Below are 10,470 nucleotides of genomic sequence, written 5' to 3' on the forward strand. Positions count from 1 at the left end.
AAAATGCGATGTGCAGCAGCGGAGGACCCCTCTTACCCGTGTAAACACCACAGGGAAGGACAGGTTTCCCAGCTCCCAGGCGAGGAGGTGACTGCAGCCTGCCAGGGAGCATCCCTCCCACATCGCCACCAGGCAGACTCCAGAGAGGGCTGGTTGTGGGGGTCCCCTGGGTGGGTGAAGGGAGCGGACGGTGGGACCCCCCGGGCAGCGGCAACCCTGGGGCATTGAGGGCGGGCTGGTGAACCAGGCAGTGCGTGTGGCCGGGCCTCTGCTTGCAATTACCATGTCATTATGTGCCGGCACAGCCATGGCTAACGGAGCAGAAAAGCGGCCTCTGCTCAACACCCACGGGGAAGAGCGGGCGGCCCTGGGTGAAGCCCATGGGAGCACCCAGCTACTGGTGTGTGTGCACCCGTAAAGCACCCAACACACGTACCCCCGTGTGAGCACTCATTCCCCAAGTGCCACCAACACCAGAGATCTCTCCCTGGGTGCACACTCGTGTCTCTCCTGCCCTTATGGCTCCAAAGGGCACACAGCCATCCACGGGACACCTGCAGCTCCCAAGGGATCTGCTCCAGGATGGGTTCTGCTCCACAGATAAGCCCAAGGCAGACAAAACCCTGGGGCTTGGCTCTAAGCTGCTCAGTAAAAACTGAGACCTTGCTTATGAGTAACCTCAAATCATAGAATCAGCAGGTTGGAAAAGACCCACCGGATCATCGAGTCCAACCATGCCCAAATATTGGGCAAAAGCCTGCTGGAGGGTCCCCATGCCACGATCCAGCAGGACACAGAGGGCTGCTGAGCACGTGGGAAATGATGCCCCCAAAGCAAATCCTCCTCCTCTCTCATCACATCCTACCTGCTGCTTGGACACAAGTTGGAATCTCCCTGTTCAAACCCAGCAATGCTCTTTAGCAGGAGAGACAGGGGAGGCTTCCTGCAGCCCCTAATGAGGGTCCCTGGGCAGCCCAGCTCTCCTCCCAGACAGATCTTACAGCCCCACAGCCTCCTTCAGCCTGGATTTCACCCAGCTGGCCACCCTGCAGAAAACGAGGACTAATTACACACTTGCCCTCGTCTGATGGGAGCTCCCAGGTGTCAGAGTTTAGGTGCTTCCCATGTCACCTCCCTCTGGAGCTCAGGGTGACAGGACGTGGGGACAGACTAGGGGTCGAGGGAGTGGTGGGGGGGCTGCTGTCTGCCGCTGTGCTGGCAGGGGTTATCACACCGGAGCAGCGCAGGATGATAACCAGAGCTCTCTCCTGTCAGCGCTGTGGGGTGTGAGAGTGGGGTAGGGACGGGGACAGTCCCCGAGCCCCCATCCCCTGCCTTGGGGACACCCTGGGACAGCAGGTACCTGCTCCCACCACTTCCCCAACTGGCTTTGTTTCCAGAGGGCCATGTTCCCACCCGCCCAATATTCATGTGGGCCCCTTCCCTCCCCTGCTAATCCCCCCTGAAATGGGCTGGGGGATTGTTGACCGAGCTGCCATATCCCTTGAACAAGCAAGCCTGGGCCCCGCAGCTGCCGTCGGATTAAAGGACACCCTTTCGCTGCCATAAACCCCCCCATGCCAAAGCACCCGGACCCCCCAAGCACGCATGACCCCCCATGCATGATTCTTGGGGGGAGGGCAGGCGCCAGGAGGCCAAGGGGGTGGTCATCTGGGGCATTCCCATAGTAAAAGCTGGCAGGTTTAGTGCAGCCTTCCCAGCACCTAAAATGCCTGATATGACAGGTCTGGCTTGTGTCACCAGTGCCCGGGGAGGGGAAGCCGGGAGCGTGCGGCTGCGCAGGGCTGAGCCCCGGGAGGGCCCTGGCACTGGCATCAGTGGCTCCCTGGTCCATCCCCTCCCTGTGCCACTGGCACAGCAATGGCAGAGGGCGAGGAGCAGCTCTCACACTCTGGAATTATGGGTCATTGGAATTAGATTAATTAGCTTGTGCTAATGGTGGCTAATTAGCATCCAGCTATGCTGATGCAGGGCTTGCTAAGCTGGGTAGCTACCCCTTGCTCTCCTACCTCAGTTTACCTACCTGCAGCGTGGATGAGTCCATCACCTGTCTCTCCATGATGTCAGGGGACATCAAACCAATGGGGAAAAATCACTGTAGGGAGAGGGGACCAGCTGTCAGCTTGTTATCAGGGCTGGCCCTGCAAAGTGCCCCTGGCTGTGGCAGCCTCTGGCTATCTTGTTATCTCAAGAGCTCATTCTGGGTCAGGGTGGACACATCCCAATACAGAAGTGGGTGTTGCTGGATGCCCAAACCACCCTGCCCTGGGCAACAAGGGATGTTTTGGAGGTTTGAATAGATAAAGGTGGAAAGGGCAAAGCACTGGGGCGCTGTGTTGCACCTACCTACTGTGGGGAAGGTCGAAAAGGGTTTGGGGGCTGCAGGATGCAGCCCTTTCTAGGGGGAGGCAGGAACCTATGGGTGCTATTTGTACCCAGAAAGATTAGAAAATGCTTTTTGACTCCACTGACAAGCCCCCAGAGCCCCACAGGAGCATTCACCCCAGTTAAGCGCATAGTGCAGATAAAGGGTCCTCAAGAAACCCAAAGGAGTGGCTGAGATGCTGTCTGCCTGCAGAGTGCATTTTGGTGTGGCGAACACTTCATCCCTCCCTCCCCATGAGCCCCGCAAAACCCCAGCAGTGGTGCTGGGTACCCACCAGGCTGCCTGGGGGGCCACAGGGTGTTAAGGAGAAAAGCCCTTTCCCTGCCCTGTGCCCATTCCAGACCCTCCTGTAGAGCTTCTGCCTCCAAATGATGTGTGGCCTTCGCTGGGGACAACTGCTTGATGGTGGGATGTCCTCCCAAAGTAGCTGATGATGGAATGGGTGCCACCCCGTGGCATGTGGGTTTGACACCTTGGCACCACAGGGATGTCCTGGGGGCTGTGACTGGCATCTCGTTCCAGCTCCAGGGGACACGGAGGGTCCCCCCAGCACGAGCATTTTGGGGTCAACCTCAGCTGGGCGAGGGGGTGGCGAGTGGGTAAAGGCTACTTCAGAAACTGCAAACGCCAGCACAAGCTGTCCTGCCTTCAATGCAAGCAGCGAGTGTGAAGTTAAGAGATAAAGAGGGAATTAGGAGATAAAGTCTGCGTAATCCCAGTTGCTCTATGCAATTAAAATGAGCTTCACCCCTCTGTAATTGGATGGAAGCTACCTGCCAGCGTCAGCTCGACCGGGAGCATTGGGTGAGCAGGCGCGGAGGATTCACCGCACCGAGCACGGGGACTTATCTCCCTGCCAGAAAAACCGAGAGGGCAGCAGCACAGAGAGCGGGAGTTAATGAGATGAAAGTGGAAAGCCTGGCACAAAGGATTAACTCCTGGCCCACTCTGCTGCTGAAATCCCAAGGTTTCCTGGGAAGGCTTTCCTTGCACTGCGGCCACATCCTGCCTGGGCCTGCTTGGCAGAGGACGGATGTGCTTGGAGCAGAAATAAACAGCTCTTCTGCACTTTTGGGACCCCTCAATGGGAACTGGTCTGTCCCAGCCACCAGCTCCCCCTTATTCCATCTCAGCCCCCAGTTTCCCTCTGGAGGGTCCCTACACAAGACCATCACTAACAGCATTTACAGCTGCTGGTATTAAGCAGAAATAATAACAAAAAAACCCTAAGTGCAGATTAAAAGGACACTGATGAAATGCCAGGAGAAGAATTACAGCCCTAACAAACTACTGCCTTCTGCTGGGGGTGGGTGACAGGGGGGGTTTACGAGGCCATTTAAACTTCACTGTCAGAGAAGTGTATTAAAGCCATAAAGGCCTTGTTGCTTCTCCCATCCCCTGGATGCCGGAGCATGGCTGCGGTCGTAAATCCACCTGCTCACAGCCTGGGGCGAGGGGCCCAAAGCCCCTTGTCCCTGGGAAAAGCTGGGAGGAGCAGCAAGGCCTCCTTGGCTGGGGTCTTGGAGTGTGATGTCAGCCCTGGCATGAGATAAATGCCGGCCATGGGCTGGTGGTGCTGGCAGGGATGGGATTATCTCGGCATGGAGGCTGGGGCACGCCTCGTCCATCACCCTGCCTGCTGGGAGTGTGTGAGCGGGAGCCCGCGCTCCCGGTGCTGGTGCACCCTGTCCCCTGCCTGGTGCCTGGGATGAAGGGGACAAAGTCTGGGACCATGGCTGCTGTGCTGTCAGGAACAACCCCTGCTCCATCCCAGCTCCCAGATGTGCTGTGCCACAGGTCCATCACTCAGGTCCTGGACCCCATGAGCCCCAAAGCCAGGGCTGGAGCAGGATGGGCTCTCTCTGTTCCTCTGCCCAGCCCTCTCCCATCCCTGAAAGGTCCTGCAGGTTTGTTTGCACAGGGCTGATGACGCTAACTCAAACACCTTGGCGATCCCACCCCGGTGTCACGGGCTTGGCTCATCCTCCCACTCCCCTTCCTGCAAGGCTCAGCTGCAGACAGAAACATCTGCCAGCACCTGGGAGCTTTTTGCCTCCCTCCTCTCCATCAATCACTCCCATGGGATCCTTCTGTGACGTGGCACTGTGGGACGGAGTCAGGGATGGGGACAGTGCTGAAAGGTGCTTTCCTGCACAAGCCGCCCAGCACAGCCTGACTCACTCTACCTGGGATGGGTCACAGTTTCTGCTTCGTCCTCCCGGGGTGCAGTCAGGTTCTCCACCTGGGTGACAATGGGGACAGTGGGATGGGGGAAACCTGTGCAGAGAGAGGTGGTGGAGGCTGAGCCACTCTGTTGATGGTGACACAGAGCACCCTTCTCTCAGGGTGGGGCTGGCTAGGGAGCCCCAAGAGCAGGAGCAGGTGGGACCAGAGTGGCTGGTGGGCACCTTTCTCACCTCCATGCTATGCCAGGAGGAGCTGCTCGCCCCCCTCCAGTGCCCCTATTGGGGGCCCTTGGCCCCTGCTGCTTCCCACGCTGGCTCATTAGCGGGTGCAGAGCAAGGAAACCCGTTAGCAGCACAAAATGACTGCGGGTGGCAGGGAGCTGAACCCAAACCTTCACTGAGAGCAGACACTGCTGTTTTTCCTTTCCCTTTGAAGTCCTGCAAACGCCCAAAACTCAGGTTTCCCCGAGCACAGACTGGGGCAGCAGGAGAGGAGGAGCGCTGTGGGGTGCAGCGCCTGTACCAGGTTCAGGGCATCACTTGAGCATGAGCCAGCAGTGGCCCAGGTGGCCAAGAAGGCCAATGGCATCTTGGCTTGTATCAGAAACGGCATGGCCAGCAGGTCCAGGGAGGTTATTTTCCCTCTGTACTCGGCACTGGTGAGACTGCTCCTTGAATGCTGTGTTCAGTTCTGGGCCCCTCACCACAAGAAGGATGTTGAAGCTCTGGAGCGAGTCCAGAGAAGAGCAACAAAGCTGGTGAAGGGGCTGGAGAACAGGCCTCATGAGGAGCGGCTGAGAGATCTGGGGTTGTTTAGCCTGAAGAAAAGGAGGCTGAGAGGAGACCTCATTGCTCTCTACAACTACCTGAAAGGAGGTTGTGGAGAGGAGGGAGCTGGGCTCTTCTCCCAAGTGACAGGGATCAGGATGAGAGGGAATGGCCTCAAGCTCCGCCAGGGGAGGTTCAGGCTGGACATCAGGAGAACATTTTTCACAGGAAGGGTCATTGGGCACTGGAACAGGCTGCCCAGAGAAGTAGTTGAGTCACCATCCCTGGAGGTGTTTAAAGGACGGGTGGATGAGGTGCTGAGGGACATGGATTAGTGATTGATGAGAATGGTTGGACTCGATGATCCAGTGAGTCCTTTCCAACCTAGTGATTCTATGATTCTATCTATGATCTCTTTGCTGCACTGGGATGTTGCCATCGCAGCTTTGGTTTTGCCAGGCTCCCAGTCAAGCCATGGCAGGGGGAAAGGATGGGATGGGATGCAGGGGGTGCTGCCAGCGGGCGAGCTGGCGGTACCGGGAGGTGGCCGCACACCCCCATGACTCAGCTGCCCCGGCGCGGGCGGAGGTGCCGTAGCGATACCGGGGCTAAAAAAAACCCAAACCCTGCTGGAGCACTGGGGAGAGGAAATTTCTCATTAGGCAGAAATGTGTGGCTGAACCTGTCTGACACCTGGGGCAGCCCCGGCCCCACTGCCGGGAGATGAAAGAGGGAGCAGGCGGTGCGGGTCCGGGAGAAGCCTGGGATTGGGGGGGGCAGGAGGGGCTGAGGGGAAGCAGTACGGGGTGCGGGCGATGCCACGGTGCAGGGTGAGGGCAGAGCCCCACGACCTCCCAGCCGGGATGGGCAGGGGTGACCTCCACCGAAACTGGGGCGAAGCGAGCTGGAAGGAGCTAGACGATCTTTAAGGCCCCTTCCAACCCAAACTATTCTATGATTCTATGGTTCTATATGATCTTTACTTATCGCTCCGGGCCACGAAGAAGCCCCTTCGCTCCCTTCGTTTCCAAAGGAGCCAGCTTTTCCAGACAATGCCACTCCAGCCCCACCACCAAGTCTGTCACAGCTTTCCCTCTGATTTCATAGAATCATAGAATCACCAGGTTGGAAAAGACCCACCGGATCATCGAGTCCGACCATTTCCATCAATCACTAAACCATGCCCCTCAGCACCTCGTCCACCCGTCCCTTAAACACCTCCAGGGAAGGTGACTCAACTACCTCCCTGGGCAGCCTGTTCCAGTGCCTAATGACCCTTTCCATGAAAAATTTTTTCCTAATGTCCAGCCCAAACGGCCCTGGCGGACCTTGAGGCCATTCACTCTCATCCTGTTCCCTGTCACTTGGAAGAAGAGACCAGCTCCCTCCTCTCCACAACTTCCTTTTAGGTAGTTGTAGAGAGCAATGAGGTCTCCCCTCAGCCTCCTCTTCTCCAGGCTAAACTACCCTAGCTCTCTCAGCCGTTCCTCATAAGGCTTTTTCTCCAGCCCCCTCACCAGATTTGTTGCCTTTCCCCAACACCAAACCACCACCGCTTCAGGAAGAGGCGATGCCTCCGCGTCTTTAACAACCCAAAGCTGCTTTTTGCCTCTTGGTCCAGCATAGGGCTGGATTCTGCTCCTTGAACAATGCAGGCAGGCGTGGGTTGATTAACGCGAGTGCGTTCGCTCACTTGCTGCATGCTGCCAAAGACGATGTCAGCTCCCAGGCATCTAGGGGGGAGAGCTGCCTCCTGCACCCCAAGGCAGCCCCCTGATTCCCCTTTTTGGGAGCATCTCTGGCTGAGCGGCGTCTCCTGGCACAGGAGTATTGGGCATCACTCCGAGGGTTTCTCATCCTGCGTGGTCAGTCCTGCTCAAGGGGGGCAAAGACACAGCCCTGCAGGCGGTGGGCAAGGATAACAGGCGCTGCAATGTGTGCAAGCTCCTCACTAGCTACCAGAGGAGACTGGGAGGAAGGAGTGGGAAGAAAATGATTAAAACAATATATTTTTTTTGTAATAATAAAAAAAAAAAGCCCTGGGAAAAAGCTGCGTAGGGTCCTGGCACGTGAACAGAGCCTGTAAGAGGTTTTAAAAATTACCAATAAATAATCTTAACGGGAAACAGAAGGAGCAGAACTGGGGCGTTCATGGGTGTCTCATGGCTCCCTGCAAGCATGGGAAAACACACGAGGTCCCATCCCTCACACTGTGGGGACAGCCACTTCCCAGGCTGTTGTGCACCCCTGGCTCCGAGCACGAGGCAATGACCCGCCTGGCCGGCATCTGCCCCATCCCAGGCCGAGCTTGGATGCAGGACATGTCCCCTGGTCACTGGTGATTCCTGCGGGCACAGGGTGGCAGTGGATGGAGCACGGTGGGAGCTGTGGTGGGTGCTCGCGGCCTGGGCTGGCCTGCGGGGCTGCGGCTGCCCTCCGCCAAGCCCTGGCGAGCCGTGATCCCTTCCAGCTGTGCCGGCCCCAGGCGGCCGGCGGGACTGCGGGATCCTCTCCCTGCCAAGCAGCCGAGGTGTCAGCCAAGAGTTAGCAGGGAAAACGCCAAGCAGCCAGCGAGTCGGCCAAGCCATCATCCCGGCCTTCCTCCTCCTCTTCAGCTGGGGAGAGCCTCCAGCCCTCCCAGCAGAGCCCTGAGCCCCTGGCCCACCCAGCGGGGTCCCAGCTAACCCCTGGGGTGCCTTTGTCCCAGCAGTGTCCCCAGGACCTCCCTCTGCTGCCCCCGGGGTGCTCCCCCATCCTGGCCCCTCCACCTGGGCTGTGTGCTCCCCTCCTCTGGGCCAGTCTGGAAAGGGACAGTCCCTCCGCCTCCCGAACTTTCCAGCGCTCTGCAGAGCGGGAACAATCATAGCCTTTGTCTTCCCTTAATCTCCTGGTTAGGAATTAAAAGGGGGGGGGGAAAATCCAGCAGCACAAAAGGCTCTTTTGCAGGGGCTGGGAGCGGGGAAGTGCAGGACACAGGCAGCAGGGAGGCAGAGTTTGCTTTACCCCTGCTGCTCCCCAGCTCCCCAAGGCCACCCCACGCTGTCCCCATCCCCACTGTCCCCAGGCGTCCCTGCAGTGGCACATGAGGGTTGTCGTCTTGGGGAGCATCACCCATTCCTCCCAGTCCCTTGAAGGCTCTCGCCTACTGGCTGTCCTAGGATGTCTCAGGGAGCATCTTCAGGCTGGGCTTGCACACACACAGTGCCAAGTGTCTCCTGCTCACTGCCATGGACCGGCTTTCATAGAATCATAGAATCACCAGGCTGGAAAAGACCCATCGAATCATCGATTTGACACACACATGCCCAGGCCCACCCAGCACAGGACTCCCCACCACCCAGAGGCCCCCAAAAACCACTCAGGCACCACAGACCTCCATAAAATTCCTTAAATAATTTAATTGAAAAAAGTCTTTCTGTTAAAAAATATTTTTACAAATGCACGCTCGCATTATTTTCCCTTGCTGCTGTTTTTTTTTTTTTTTTTTTTACTGTTGCTTTTCTTTCACCATTGAACACAGCTTTCCCCCATACATATCTATAAAAAGGGAGGTGGTAGGTACAGCACGTGATGAGCCCCTGGGTGAAAACCAGGCAGAGTGGGGGGCCGAGGCTGTGGGGACACCTGGGCTCAGCTGGTGGGATGCTGTGTCCTGCCCCATGGGAACAAGGTGGGCATGGAGAAACCTGGGAGAAGGGCTTTGTTCTGGGTTTGCTGTTTAAAAACAGTAGACACTCTTCCTCCCTCCGGAAGCAAAACCAGGCCAGGGTGGAGGGTTTGAGGTGAGGACACCTGGGATGCACTGGGGCTGGTGGGACCACAAACCTTGCAGCAGCAGGACCCTTGCAGCACTGGCGCTGGGGGAGCAAGGGCAGGAGGGGCAGCCCCTGAGTCCCACAGCACTTCCAGCTGGAGGGGTTGAGAGGGTCAGCAAGCCCCAAATGGGCCCTGGCATCTGTTTGGCCACCTGCTCTTAAAAGCTTCCCAAAGCCAGGTTACTCTGCCCGACCAGGGAGAGGGGGAGCTGTGCCCAACTGCCACTTGGGGTCTCACCATGGCAGGGTGTGGGGAGCAGCCAGGGTGGGGAGCAAGCCGGTATTGGCAGGGCAGGGCAACTCCAGGGAAATGGGGCTGTGGTTGTGGCACCCCCAGCAGCCAGCATCCCCGTGGAGGAAGGATGAGGTGATGTGGGGAGCCCATTCCCCACCACAGGACTGCTGCCAGCCGCTCTCCAGCCTTGTTTACTGTTCCCTGGGGAGGAGATTGGGGTTAATGAGAAACCCAAGGGCAGTTGAGTTTCAAGGAAAAGGGAAAAATAGCACCTGCTTGGCCAGCCCAGGGAGGAGGGGAGCACAGCCGAGCACAGGGGGGAGCTCATTTTGGGAAGCTCTTGCTTCCCACTCTGTACTGCTAGCAAAGCATCCCTGTAAGTGAGCCAACGAGATGTACTCCAGCCAAGGGGGCTTCAGGAGCTGAAATCCCCACATAAGCAGTTGAGGGTCCCACTTGGCTACTAGGGAGCAATCCTCCCTGGGCTGAGGGCACAAGACACCCCCCAGCCCAGCTCTCATAGGGACAGCATGCTCCCACCTGGCTCAGCAGCTGCCATTTCATGGTGAGGAAGAACAAGGCCAGCAATGCAGGGATGCCGGTGGCTGTTGCGACACTCCTGCCTAGGGCCAGACTCTGCCTGCGGAGAGCAGAGGGGAACTGGTGCTCTGAGCAGAGCACTGGGGTGCAGGGACCCCTCTGGCACTGGGCCAGGCAGTGAGCACGGCTGCTCCCTGCTGGATTTTCACACACAGGGTTTGGTTCCCACAGTTCCAGATTGAGGAGGGGATACAGGGGAAAAAAACCCACCATCTCTGAGTGCATTAGATGGAGCTCCACAGCTGGCTCTGCCCTGGGACTCAACCTCCAGCCGACACATCCCACAGGGGAGCACACCGGGCACCACAGGCTGGGTACAACATCACTGCCTGGGCCCAAGCAAGGGGGACCCTGCGAGACCACCTGAATACGTGACAGCCAGAGAAAGGGGGAGCAGAAAGGGGCACAGAGCCAGCCTGGGGCTGGCCAGGAGGAGCCTGTTGGGCAGTGAAGCTGCAG

This window comes from Phaenicophaeus curvirostris, chromosome 10 (assembly GCF_032191515.1).
Source record: "Phaenicophaeus curvirostris isolate KB17595 chromosome 10, BPBGC_Pcur_1.0, whole genome shotgun sequence".
Lineage (NCBI taxonomy): Eukaryota > Metazoa > Chordata > Aves > Cuculiformes > Cuculidae > Phaenicophaeus > Phaenicophaeus curvirostris.